We start from the raw sequence: 14020 nt of genomic DNA on the forward strand, positions 1-14020 counted from the left end.
ACAGTGCTTTATAGCTACTGATATTCTTTTGCCAGTGAATTGTACATTCATATCTTCTGCTCAATTTTATTGAGTGCTATGTTTTGTAATTATTTGTAAATTTAGATTGGAAAATCCAAACTCATTTTAATATACATTATGGAATATGTACATTTATATTCAAATTATATGTATTCATAAGCCAGATAGATTTGTATTCAACTTTTTTTCCAGATGGCTACACAGTTATACAAATAAGTAATTGAAAAATCCTTTTTCCACAATCAGTTCTTAGATATATGAGTGTCTATTTCTGGACATCTGTTCTGATTGAGCAGATTAAATCATGATTTTTGTAACTGACAGTTTATAACTTATTTTAGTATTTGTAGAGTTAGTCCCTCTATATTATACCTTTTTTAATTTTAATTATAACTTGACAATCTTTCTCCCTTATTTCTTAAAGCAAATTTTAGAATGAATATGTTCAAAATAAAAATATAATGATATTATATTTATTGAACTCATGATACCTTTGGAACTTAACTCAGAGTTGATATCCCAATAATGTTAAAAATATCATATTCCTTTACAATTGTTTGAATACTCTAAGTTCCTTAATATGTTTTAGTGTTTTTTTTTCAGTTAATTATTTTAAGGATTTCCATGTATCCTACCTTACCATCTCCAAGTAATTATAGTAATTTTTCTTTTATAAATAATTGTTATGCATTTAACTTTTTTCTTGTCTGATTATATTGGATGTTACGTCCAGAACAGCTCTAAATCATAATGGTGGTAATGAAAACACTTGTGTTGGTCTAATTATAAATTTTGGAAGATACTAGTTGGAGGTTAAGATAGATTTTTATTTTTATTATCATGTTATAAAATAGTCTTTAATAACTGCTTTATTAAAGATTTTAAAGAAAAGCAATCTTAAACATAAAAATAAAATGCCAAGAGCACTTTAAAATGAAATACATGAAAACTTGTAATAAGTTTATATCTCTCATCTTTTCTCCTTCGGATCCAAACTTCATGTAGCTTTATAAATTTTTTCCAAAACACAAAAATCAGTACATATAATTCCCTATCCAATTATCTCCAGTGGCTTCAATTATTGCAGAAAACTATCCAAATATCCTCAGCACTTGAAGTATAATACCCTTCAAAATATGTCCCCAATTAATCTTTACCCCCCTGTTTTCCAAATTTACATGCAAAAACTCCACAGTCTTGCTATGCCAGAGACTGTCTCATCCATTAGGTATTCTTACCACTGTTATTATTTTAAGCCTGTGTTTTTTTGTTTCTTCTGTCATGAAGGCTCTCTCCACCTTAAACCTATCAAACTTCTTCTTGGCTTGATTTCCTAAACAACCTTCAAAGATATAATTACTTCTCTCGGATTCTACATTATTTTTGTCTCATAGACTTATCCATAGAAAATGACTCATTCTCTTGGATATACTTTTATACCAGTTTTTCAATCCTGCTGTAATTTTTATAAAATCATAATGAGATATCATATTTAGCATATTTATCTTAGAATTGTGTTATATGCAAAAAAAACCCAATAATTGTTTTAGTTATCTTTGTAATTCTAGTGCCTAGTACACTCCCTGGAATAGAGAAGGCACTCATTAAATGACAGTTACAGCTTCAAAAATGGATTTAATGATAGGTAAAAACTGTAACGATTGAATGTTGCCAAAAAAGTGTCTCTAATTAAAAACAAATAAAGGGCAGTTCGACCAATATTTATAATATATTAGAATAATCAAACATATGTTTTATGGAATAATTATAATGAATTTAATGGCATATTTTGAGAATCTTGATATATACTATCATTAACCGTTATGTGTGGATGTGCAAGCCTTCCTAAAATTGTATTTATAGACCATATATAGGCAAAACAAAATGCTTTAATTATTTTATATGTATGCACTGTTAGACTTTTAAAATGCATTTTGAATTTAGTTTCTGAAATAGATAACTCCTATCTCTGTGTTGTCAATTTGCCTAGAAAAGTTTCTTAGTAGATTTTACAAACGCAAACGTTGTAAAACTACCAAGAATAGGTGCCTGGAGTCTGAATAAGTGTGGCTTCCCTAAATTATGAATATTGCTGTGGTGACTTATTTGAGTCACTAATACACATACTAAGATAGAGTGTAGAAATACTGACAAATACACAAACTAATTAGATCTCAGGAGTTGTGCGAGTGGACTTGAGCATGTGCACTAAGAGGCAAAACAGCAGAATTTACTGGTATATGACCTCCTAGAGACATTCAGTCGGTGAGGGGGGAAGGCCTCACGTGAGTGTGCCTACGACGTCAGTAAACGCACTGTGCATGCTCACCTCCCCAGGGCTGGCAGGCCACTGCACATTTAGACAGCTCACCCCAAGGAAAGGGTCAGGGGAAAAGGGATGCAACACCCCAGAAGCATGCCAGCGTGTAAAACCCCAAATCTGAAGCTCGAACTGTGCATTTGTCGTTCTGGTCACCAGCTTGGCCTCTTCCAAGTGTACTTTCCTTCCTTTTGTCCCTGCCCTAAAGCTTTTAATAAACTATCACTCCTGCTCTGAAACTTGCCTGCCTGTACTTCTGCCTTCTGCCCCTCAGTTCAATACTTTCTTCTGAGGAGACAACAACTGAGGTTTCCAGAGACCCTATAGATTCCCCACCACTAACACATTTTGGTGCCATGTGACTCATAACTTGCAGCACTAACATACTTTGTTGCATGACTTGGATATATTCCCTAGTGATAAGCGATCTCTTCGCCTCACCTTTGGATAAATTTGTTTTTTCTTCTTGAGCTAAGACATCCATCTTCTCTTGCTCTTGGTCGTTGGTTCTCCTGGTTCTTGGGCCTTCAGACTTAGACTGGGTCTTACAACATTGGATCCCCTAGTGCTCAGGCAAATTCGCTTATATTAGAACTACACCATTGGCTTTCCTTGGCCTCAGCAGTTGGCAAACTTCTCAGCCTCCATAATCCTGTGAGCCAATCCCTCGTAATACATCTCTCTATATATACATCTATAGATATCCTATTGGCTCTGTTTCTCTGGAGAACCCTAACTATACACTGGCAAAAGACAGGTTCCTGGGTCATGGGCAAATGTATATTTCTCTCAACAGAGTAAGCAGCATAATTATCAGCATATTTGGTATCTATTCTTTGAGTGCAATTCTTAAGGTGATAGAGAAAGAGACAGGTAACACCTGCACATGCAGTGGATGTTGCTATAGGAAAGGAACTCTGCACTTAAGGAACCCGAGTCTTTTACACTGGATAGTAAGCCCTGCTTGCCCTTTGTTTCAGAGAGAGGTACCATTTATCTCTGTCTTCCAAGACATTTTGCTACAAAAATAGCCCTGAAAAGAAATTCTGGAACAAAGGAATTCAGCCCTTCTTCTAAGACATCCAGAAGCTTATGAGCCTCATGGAGAATTGTCTCCCGATTATATTGATAATTGACATATAGATTCATAGTATATTTAAGGAATATATATGGGACTGTTTGACACTGAACTCTTACAAATTACATCCTTTTAAAAATGTTGGCTGGGTATAGTGGCTCACACCTGTAATCCCAGCACTTTGGGAGGCCAAGGCAGGCAGATCACCTGAAGTCGGGAGTTCTAGATCAGTCTGGCCAACATAATGAAACATCGTCTCTACTAAAAATACAAAAATTAGCTAGGCATGCTGGCAAGTGCCTGTAATGCCAGCCACTCTGGAGGCTGAGGCAGGAGAATTGCTTGAACCCAGAAAGCAGAGAAGTAGAGGTTGCAGTGAGCTGAGATCACACCACTACACTCTAGCCTGAGCAACAGAGCGAGACTCTGTCTCAAAAAAAATTTTATCTTGTTATATAGAAGGAGCCATTTTTCCCAATTCCATGTCTGTATCATTTGTTCACCTTTTTCTTCCTCTTGTTGTTAAAGAACATGAACGTCTTCCTACTAAATAATATACCAGATTTATTTATTTAGATCAATTTTATTTTGCTTCTTGATTTAAAAATGTTAACCTCAAGGTCATCTGAACCCAGATTATTTCTGAAGTCCTTTTCTAAGTCACTAATTTCTCATTATTCTGAGTCACCATTGTAAATAAATACAGTAAAAGTTTAAAAAACATTAGAATATATGCTCTTTAAAGCCTAAAGAAGAGAGGTAAATTAATGGCAATGAAATTCTGTAAAAATTACCACATATGTATTTAACGCATATATTCCATTTCCATAATTAAACACATACACTGAGAAACATAGGTACAAATTTATACACCTGGTAGGGTGGTTATATATTTGGGTTCTGCAGTCAGATTACCCATGTTCATACCCAGGCTCTGCCACTCAGAGCAGAGGAAGCTCAGTTTCCTCACATGTAGTAATAGAGACAGTCGCAGTAATATATACCCATCAGAGGATTGCTGTAAAAATACATTAAATTAAATTAAAATTAAATTGCTGTTGTTTCATTCCCTCCCTTAGACCTAGTAAGTGCACAATAAATGCTAGGTGTAATTATAATGCAGAATGATGCAGAAAAGAACTAGGTTTCCAGTCACCAACGGACAGTTAGCATAGCCATTCTCAATATCAGCATCTGTGTAAAACTAGTATTGCAGTAACCTGATTTTTGTATTTAATCTAACAGCAATATTCTGTTGTTCTGTGACTATAAATACATTTTTATCTTGGCTTTAAAATGTCAGTAATATAGTGACATTCAATCATGAACAACCAACATAAAAACTATTATTTGTAATTTTATTATTATTGTAATTACTATTATTCAGACAACTGTAATTATTAGTTTGATTGCTAGAGCTTATTTAGCTTTCTCTCACAACCAGACAGTAGTGCTTTGCAATCATATTTTTCTTCCTAAGGAAAATTATTAAGTACTATTATTATGTCTGCTTTACAAATGAGAAAACTGAAGCTTGAATAGCTTAATGAATTGACTAAGGTCACAAGGAATGAAGCCTGAAGAATGAAGGAACAGGAATGCAATCATAGAAAAATTACGATAATTTGGATAATGGGAATGAATTTAAAATCATGTTTTCTATAAACCTTTGATTATAAATTTATGAAGAAAATTTTAAATGTTTTAGAGACAGGGACCATTTATTTCATTCCCTAGCTTTCTTTAGAACTTGTGTAAAAAGAATGTTACTGTAATGTTTTCAGTAATGACATACTGACTGAATCAATGAGCTTATCAGCTTATTCTAGTCATATCTCAATAACATATTTGTTTCTTTAGGTGAGACATAGCAGTCTCAATTCACAAAGAGACAGTATTTTTTTTTTCATTGTGTCTCTGAGTAAATATATAATAGCTATTCAAAATCTAGTATGATGGAGTCAAAGGACATCTCAGTGTCCCAGTGTATTGGTTTTGAAACCCAGCCACAGTATGTGGATTTCAGAAGCTCTAGTTGAGGCTTTTTTAAAAAAATAATAATAATAAGGGAAATTTTGGCATAGTGATCATTGATTTCCCATATGAATATCAAGTGGTTGGCAAAAGACGGGCAAAGTGAGATCAGTGCTTAGTTCAGGAGACCGGGTAGGCATTTGTCTTTGCCAGTGACATACCATGTTTTGATAAAACGTGGCAGGTAGAATGTCAACATCTCCCAGAGTTAATCTAGCAATTACAGGTGATCTCTATCTTGGATAAAGATTTTTTTTTTCAATTTGAAGTGATGAATTCTTAAATGATCTCAAAATCTCAATTACATGTACCTTTTTCTGTTATTGTTCCTTAAGCTTATAAGAAAAAAACACAAGTACTACTAAAATTAAAGGATCATGAATCAGGAGTAGGTCATGTTGATATAATATAGTTTTCCTTCTAGCTCTTAACATGAAGCTTTGAAATGATGCCCAGGTTTTCCAAATCACAGAAACAATGTACAATATTATTAATATTGGGACTGACATGCAGATAGTTAAACAACACAGACCTTTCATCTGTATAACCAAGAGCATCTTATGCCAAACATGAACTCTTGTGTTGTTTTGTTTACACTGTTGTTACAATCTCTTCCAATGCTTCATAAGGCAAGAGTAAAAATTACAGTCAAGAATTTCATTTTGATATTATCAGAAAATATAAGATGCTCATATTCTAATAAGGACAATATTAATCACACTTGCTCAGAAAGTAATTTGTGTCTGATAACATGCCAATCATTTTTCATATATCATTTCTATATTATATTACTTTAGAGACCAATTGATCTTCCAAAAGATTAAATAATAAGCCAAAGTCACTCATTTGGCAAATGCTTGAGCCTTTAAGTTCTGTCTGACTCCAAAGTCTGTGTTCAGACAGTATTATGTGGCTTTCTACAAATTCATATTCATTTCAATAAACGCTACTGAAAAAGGGTTTTGTACCTGGGGAAGACTTTGTACTTGTTAATCAGGTACAGCATGAAAATAATTTCCTACAGCCAGCCTTTCCAAACTCTTTTGTACATTTGATTCAATAGAAATGTTAAAAGTCATTCCCCAAACACAAAAAGTTGTAAAAGTAAATAGGTATAAAAGGTGCTAGAAATATCTTTCTTCTAGAGTTACTGTCGATATACTTAAGAAAAGACTAACCTTGTTATTTATTAATTATTTGTTAACAGGTCTTAAAAAATAAGCAAACTGGAAGTTAAATGTTATATAATTCATGAACGGAAGCCCCTGATGCTCTATTTGTGTATGAATTCAAGGGAAGAATTTTAATATCATAATTACATATACATATATATAATCTACTTTATTATTATTAATCTGTGTTACGTATATGTATCCTTTTATCATTTCAACATTTGTGAGTTTTATTGTTCGATATTTTGTATTTACTTTATAAACATATATTTTTTATCCAAGTTCTTTAGTGTGCAGTGTTTTAAGTGTGCAGTCTTATGGTTCTAATGCTGCATTTTTTAAAAATTACAGAAGTCAGAATATTTCAAATAGAGCATGCAGCATTTCTCTGATTTCCTTTTATTTGTCGAGACAGAATCTCTCTCTTGCCCTGGCTGGAGTGCAGTGGCACAGTCTCAACTAAGTGCAATCTCTGCCTCCCAGAGTCAAGCAATTTTCCTGCCTAAGCCTCCCGAGTAGCTGGGATTACAGGCACCCACCACCGCACCCTGGGTGAGGGGTAATTTTTTGTACTTTTTTTTTAGTAGAAATGGGGTTTTACCATGTTGGCCAGTCTGGTTTTGAACTCCTGACCTTGTGATTCGCCCTACTCAGACTCCCAAATTGCTGCGATTACAGATATAAGCCACCATAACCGAACTTTCTGTGATTTTCAATAAATGGGAGGTAACCAGCCAAAGGTGAAACAATTCATGACTTTGGGAGCAGCTTAATTCCAGATCATTGTACATTTCACTTCACTGTATTCCTTCCTATTCTGAGTGTATTCATATCAAACAATTTTTGTTTTACTCCACAATGAAAGGAAAATATAAGAACAATCTACTTTTAGAGGCCAAGGTGAACGATTCACTTCAGCCCAGGAGTTTGAGACTAGCCTGGGTAGCATGGTAAAACCCTGTCTCTACAAAAAAAAAATAATAATAAAAAAATAACCTGGTATGGTGGCATTTGCCTGTAGTACCAGCTACTCTGGAGGCTAAGGTGAGAGGATCACTTGAACCAGGGAAGAAGCAGTTGCAGTGAGCTGAGATCATCCCACTGCATTCCAGCCTGGGCAACGGAACAAGACCCTGCCTCAAAAAAGAAAAAAAAAAAAAGAATAGTCTTACTGCTGTGCCCAAAAATTAAATTCACCAATATTTTTGCTAATTTAAAATAGGCACATAAATATGATACAACACATAAATAGCTGTTCATAAAAATATTGTCATATTTTAATTTTTATACCAAAAATATAAAATGTGTGTTGCACTGTATTTTGACAGTTTTTTCTAATTAAAGTCAGTTGATTTTTTTAATATTTCTGAAGTTATAAAGTTTACTAAAAATTTATTTTTAATATCAACTAATTTATTGGAGGCATATCAATTACTGTATAATTCTCTCCTGATGGTATTCTCTGTGTCTATTAGCGTTTAGAAATGATCCAGGTGGCAGTAATTCTGTGGAAATCTCCCCTGCTAGGTAGAATTATCCTTTCCCCTTGAGTGTGGGTGGGCCCAGTGAAAATGATGGGATATCATGCCCATGATTAGTTTATATGGCAAAGACTAAGAGATTTTGAAGATGTAACTAAGGTCCTTAGATTACTTTAGGTGATTCAAAAGAGAGATTATCCTGATGGTCCTTACCTGATCAGATGAGCTCACTTAAGGAGAGTCTAGAGATCCGGGGCAGAAGAAGAGCTTCTAAAAGACAATCCCTGTCACTAGACAGGGAACCACCGGAAACCTTCAGGAGTTGAGGGCCTCAGTCCTACAGCTCCAAGGAACTGAATTCTACCAACAGCCAGTGAGCTTGTAAGAGAACCTCAAGCATTAGCTGAGATCACAAACCTGGCTGACAACTTGATTTTAGCTTAGTGAAAACCCTGAGCAGAGGACCTAGTTAGCCTAGGCTTAGATTCCTAACTCACAGAAACTGTGGGATAATAAATTTACACTGACTTTAACCAGTAAGTTTGTGATAATTTGTTACACGGCATTAAAAAAATGAATAGAGCTAACTATTTTTTTTTCTGGTCTTAAACTGTTAAGAATTTGTGTTATGTTCATTGCATTATATAGTAGGAAGAAAATAAGTGCAGATAAGCATTCATACTTCCTGTATTGCTATTAAATAGCGACCTTTCTCAACCATCAATACTACTTATTCTTTCTCAGTTCAAACAGCAAAATTCAATAATCAAAACTTTGTTAACTTCCAATAAAGGCCTGAAGCAGCACAGAAATAAATGAATAAATAACCATAAATTTGGTGGTAGTAAATCAATAATACATCTGAGTTCTTTATCCTGTAGATTCAAGTCACAGTCCAATTTTCTTCTAAAAAATTGAACTTGAGTTTTATTTCATTTCCATATTTTTTAAACTATGAAATGTAATATCTAGAAATACATTCATTTCAAACAATCCCACTTCAACTGGACCAACCAATTTAAATATCTCGTGGGACTGATTAGACAGAGATAAGGAAAGTGTATATAAACAAAGTATATGATGAAAATATAACTTACTTGCTGTTCTGAGAAAATTCTCATGTCCTTTCAGTTTTTCCAATCATAGTATCTGTGACTTACTCAACAACATAAGGAGGATTATTTTATTTGTAATGATTTTGATGTTCCAAGTCAACTTCCAAAATATTTTTAAATTATGCGACAGGATATATTTCTGAAAAGATTTCTTTTGTAATGTTGAATTTTATAAATCAAGTATTATTTCTTCATTGCTTTTCTAAAAGTGCATTACCAAAGAGAAAAGTGAGATCATACACTCTGAAAAGTTCAGATACTATTCTTTTAAAACTATGTCTTAATTTTAATATAAATCAAAAAATTGAATGCATCTTTAAAATGATATTAGGTAAGTTAAATGTAATATGTAAATCACTCTTTCAAAGTAATATTAAATTATCTAATATTAAAATTGAATCTCAGACTGCATCAATAAAATTAATTTAGCCATGTATAATTATATTGCTATATGTTAAATTATTTAACCTGAGAAAAAGTCCCTAGCCTAGGTCAAGCCCTTTGTTACAAGTTCTCAAGCATCTCCCTCTATGTTAACAATTGGTTAATTGTATTTTGATGACTTTAATGCCTACCTCCTGATATGGTTGGGCTCTGAGTCCCCACTCAAATCTCATCTCAAATTGTAATCCCCACGTGTTGAGGGAGAACCTGGTGGGAGGTGATTGAATCACGAGAGCTATTCCCAATGCTATTCTAGTGATAGTAAATTCTCACCAGAGCTGATAGTTTTAAAGTGTGGCAATTCCTTGCTTTTGCTCTCTCTCCTGTTGTCTTGTAAAGACGGTACTTGCTTTTTCTTCAACTTCCCCCATGACTGAAACTTTCCTGAGACTTCCCCAGCTATGCAGAACTGTCGGTCAATTAAATCTCTTTCTTTATTAATTACCAGTCTCAGATAATATCTCTATAGCAGTGTGAGACCAGACTAATGCACTGCCTCAATTCCCTGCCACAAGCCAATGAGCTCCACTAGGGAAAAACTGTATCTTATTCACCACATGATTTTCACTGGGATGACAGCACAGTGTTTAGTCCCACAGAAGTAGTTACTGGCATGATTATCTGACCAAAGGAAGAAGAAAGGGAATGAGGAAAGGGAGGAAGATTGGAAGAGACAAAGGGAGCAAGGAAGGCAAAGGCTGCAGAATAGAAAAGAAAGGCTGGAAGGTAAGCAAGCAAGAGGGGAGGAAAGACGGATGGATGGATGGATGGATGGATGGATGGATGGATGGATGGATGGAAGGCGATTTTCATGAAATTAAAGAACAATATTTTTCTACAGTAATAAAATTATACCTACCTATTAATAAAAGCCTACTAAGAGAGATTTATCTCAAGATACCTATTATGTACATTTTACATATTTACATAGTGTGTAATTGAAAACATATAGAAGAAATTCTATTATACAAATAGTCCTTTGGGACTATTATTTAAAAATTGGTGACAATTTTTTTTTCTGTAAAATGAAGATACTAATAATACCGATCTCATCGTATTTTGTGAGAATTAAAAGAATACAGAAAACTTAGAGTAATGTCGGGAACACAGCAAATGCTCAATAAATATTATTGTTACTGTTTTGATTGTGCTAGTACTACTGCTAATTAACATTATTAAAGTGAAATTAAAAATTTTTGTCCAGCATTGTATGCCTGTGTTAAAAAGTCTCCTGTACTCCATAAGTATATATGCCTACTACATATCCATAAACATTAAAAATGAAGAAAACAATTTTGTGTCCAAAGGTTCACTGAAAGTAACAGCACCTGAGTTTGAATACAGGTAAGTCTGCCCCAAAGCCCACATTCATTATATTACAATAAAATGTGACTGCTCGGATGTTGAAATGCTTCAAATTCTCACTGGCCATGTTCATAATTGGGGGGAACATTCCCGTGTGAGACCCCTAAAAGGCGTGAGTCTCACTATACGGTGAGTTTGATCCCAAACACAGTTTCCTACTGGAGGCAGTCGAGCTATCCGGAAACATAGGAACCGAAAGATGAATGATCAGTTTCTAATATCAACCACAATATCGTTTGGGCCTAAAACTATGCGTTGCTGCTAGACCGAGTAACCCCCTACCAGCAACCAGTTCCTGCTTTTAACCTTTTTATGACTCTCTCTTTAAGAATAAGTTTTAACCTTTTCTTTACTTACCTGACTGCCTAATGGTTTAACTGTCGATATTTGCAAAGCAAATGCCACCATAAGGGATGGCTTTGATTCCTGACTCAGAGATTCCTGACTCAGAGATTCCTGAATGGGGAAGTTGAATTAAGTTGAGTTAGGAGTAGACAAAGGAGAATCCGGTTAAAAGATATTCTGATGAGCAAAACTAGAAAAACTTTTCACATCTCAGTTCTAAAACAAGATCAAACCGGAGATACCTGCAGCCAGGATGAATAATGTCTGGATGCAAACAAGCTTTGTGATTACAGGAAATTCTGTTACTTTTTACAACCACTGATTGCATATCTGACTTCTCTATAGTATAGGCCATGTAAGGTATACATTTGCATTTCCTCTTGCTATGACGTAAACCAGAGCCAAGAAAGTTTATTTATTCCTGGCCTTTGAAAAATAAAATTTGCTGTTTAGGCACAGCCTATCAGCCCTCCAGACACCTCGCTTTCTCTCTCTCTGTCTTTATTATTTTCTCAGGCGCACTCCCTCTTCCAGGTATTGGGACCCTCTTGCAGGTCGAGAGACCCCCGGGGCAGACGTGCCTACCCGTCCGGACGGTCCACGACACATAATATTGTTTCTATAATAGAAGCTGGACTTTGTTGCCATCCTTGAGATGAACCTTTTAAGAAAAATAAGTTAATCTCAATTTTTCCCTGAATGTGTTGTTTTTCTTCATTATACAATAAATATAATAGTGAACTTTAAAAAAAAAAAAAGAAATGTATCTTTAAGACATTCAAATATTAAATCTGTACTATTTGGAGACTATCTGTGCTCCTAGTCATTCTGTGGATGTGGCCATTCTCTAAAAGCCAAAGAAACTGAATGGCATACAGTCAATATATGGATATAAAAAGAGAATGACCAGTTCCATTACTATCTTCTTCACATGGAAACATTTCTTGTGTTTTCATCTGCATAAATATATCTCAACCAGCAAAGGAGATGGAGAGGGGATTCTTCCTTGCTGAAACTCTATCTGTTCAAATTTTGAAAACAAAGACTCTGAGGATTTTCTTTTTTTATATAACTATTTAAAAAGTTCACAATTTAAACCCATATAACTCTTTTCTCCAGTGATTATTGGTTACAGCTAATATTATTTGAAATTTTGTATTTTAGCTTTTTCTATGTGAGCTATTAGATAACATTGTGATATCTTGGTTTGGGTTTGCATTATTTCAAGTCAGTCTGCTCTGATTTATTGCTGGTTACTTTTTTTTTTTTTTTTTTTTTTTTGAGACAGAGTCTTGATCTGTCGCCAGGCTGGAGTGTAGTGGCGTGATCTCGGCTCACTGCAACCTCCGTCTCCCGGGTTCAAGCAATTCTCCTGCCTCAGCCTCCCGAGTAGCTGGGACTACAATCACATGCCACCACGCCCAGCTGATTTTTATATTTTAGTAGACACGGGGTTTCACCATGTTGGCCAGGATGGTCTCCATCTCTTGACCTCGTGATCCACTCGCCTCAGCCTCCCAAAGTGCTGGGATTACAGGCTTGAGCCACCGCACCCGCCTGCTGGTTACTATTCTAACAGCAATGAATTGACAGATCCTCCCTAGAAGGTCACAAGCTTCTGTAGGACCCAGGTGATACAATTGCTGGCATTTCTACATGTAGTCATAGAGTCTGCTCAAATAAAAATGAAAAATAAATTCCCCCTAGCACCAAAACTGAAATGTTCAGTTATTTTCCATACCATTGATTTTATTTCACCTTTTTTTCTTCTCAGATAGTAGTTGAAATAAAATATCCTGTAATAGGCAGTATTTACACACTATAAACCATACCCAGGCCTGTCTTTATTTTGGGTTCATCAAATATGGTATATAATCTAAATTTTGTTCCCATGATGGTTTCTCCTTTTAAAAAGTAGTATAAAATTAATTAGAATACTTTATATTTGCCTAAAAGCATATTGAGATATTACTTTTTATACCGTATTTGATGTATTACAAGGTTAAAAATTATAGTAAAAAAATTTAGCTGTTGTCTGAAAAAGGGATAACTTTTTAAGAATTTCTACAATGAATCAAGATTAAGTGAACCATGAATAGAGACAAGTCAATTTAAACTAAAATAATAGCAAAATCTACAACACTGAAAATAAAATCTGCCTAGAAAATAAAGATAATCAGTATTTACCTTATTGTGGCTTCTCTTACTCTGTGCTGTAGTACTTGCTTACAGCTCCACGTTTGCTTGATCTCCTTCTAGGTAGCTCCTCCTTCTCAGTTGCTCCTCCTTCTCACTGCCTGAAAGCCTTCTCACAGTTCTCGCAGGCTGCAGTTTCTGAATGCTAATTCTCTTCTGAGACAAAGAATGCCAAAATGTGGTATGAAGTTAGTTGCTTTGGTGTCAAACCTTTTGATCACTTGAATTTCAGTTAGTAAACTTACCTGTTTCCAAAAGCTCGACCTCCAGTCCCTGAGTGCATTGATGTGGAGCCAGTCATCAGTTTCTTACGAGAAGTGCCCATTCTGTCACTATTTCACCTGCAATGTGATTCCGGGCCCCCATGTAACCACTTAGCACTTAGGACTTAGCATTCACCTTGAATAGTAACATTTATATTTGAGTACCTTATTTACTGATATTCTTTC

The 14020-nt window shown here is 34.9% G+C and overlaps 1 long non-coding RNA gene across 2 annotated transcripts in view; it reads right to left on the minus strand.

Moving 5' to 3' along the window:
• Positions 1-13683, minus strand: part of LOC141580868 (uncharacterized) — a 108477-nt gene extending 94794 nt beyond the window's left edge. For both annotated transcript variants that reach the window (XR_012513272.1, XR_012513271.1), the window contains exon 1: positions 13563-13683. This is a non-coding gene — a long non-coding RNA (uncharacterized LOC141580868). The remainder of the gene's footprint in view (positions 1-13562) is intronic.
• Between the last annotated feature and the right edge of the window lie 337 nt (positions 13684-14020).

This window comes from Saimiri boliviensis, chromosome 1, assembly GCF_048565385.1.
Source record: "Saimiri boliviensis isolate mSaiBol1 chromosome 1, mSaiBol1.pri, whole genome shotgun sequence".
In the NCBI taxonomy this organism is placed as follows: domain Eukaryota; kingdom Metazoa; phylum Chordata; class Mammalia; order Primates; family Cebidae; genus Saimiri; species Saimiri boliviensis.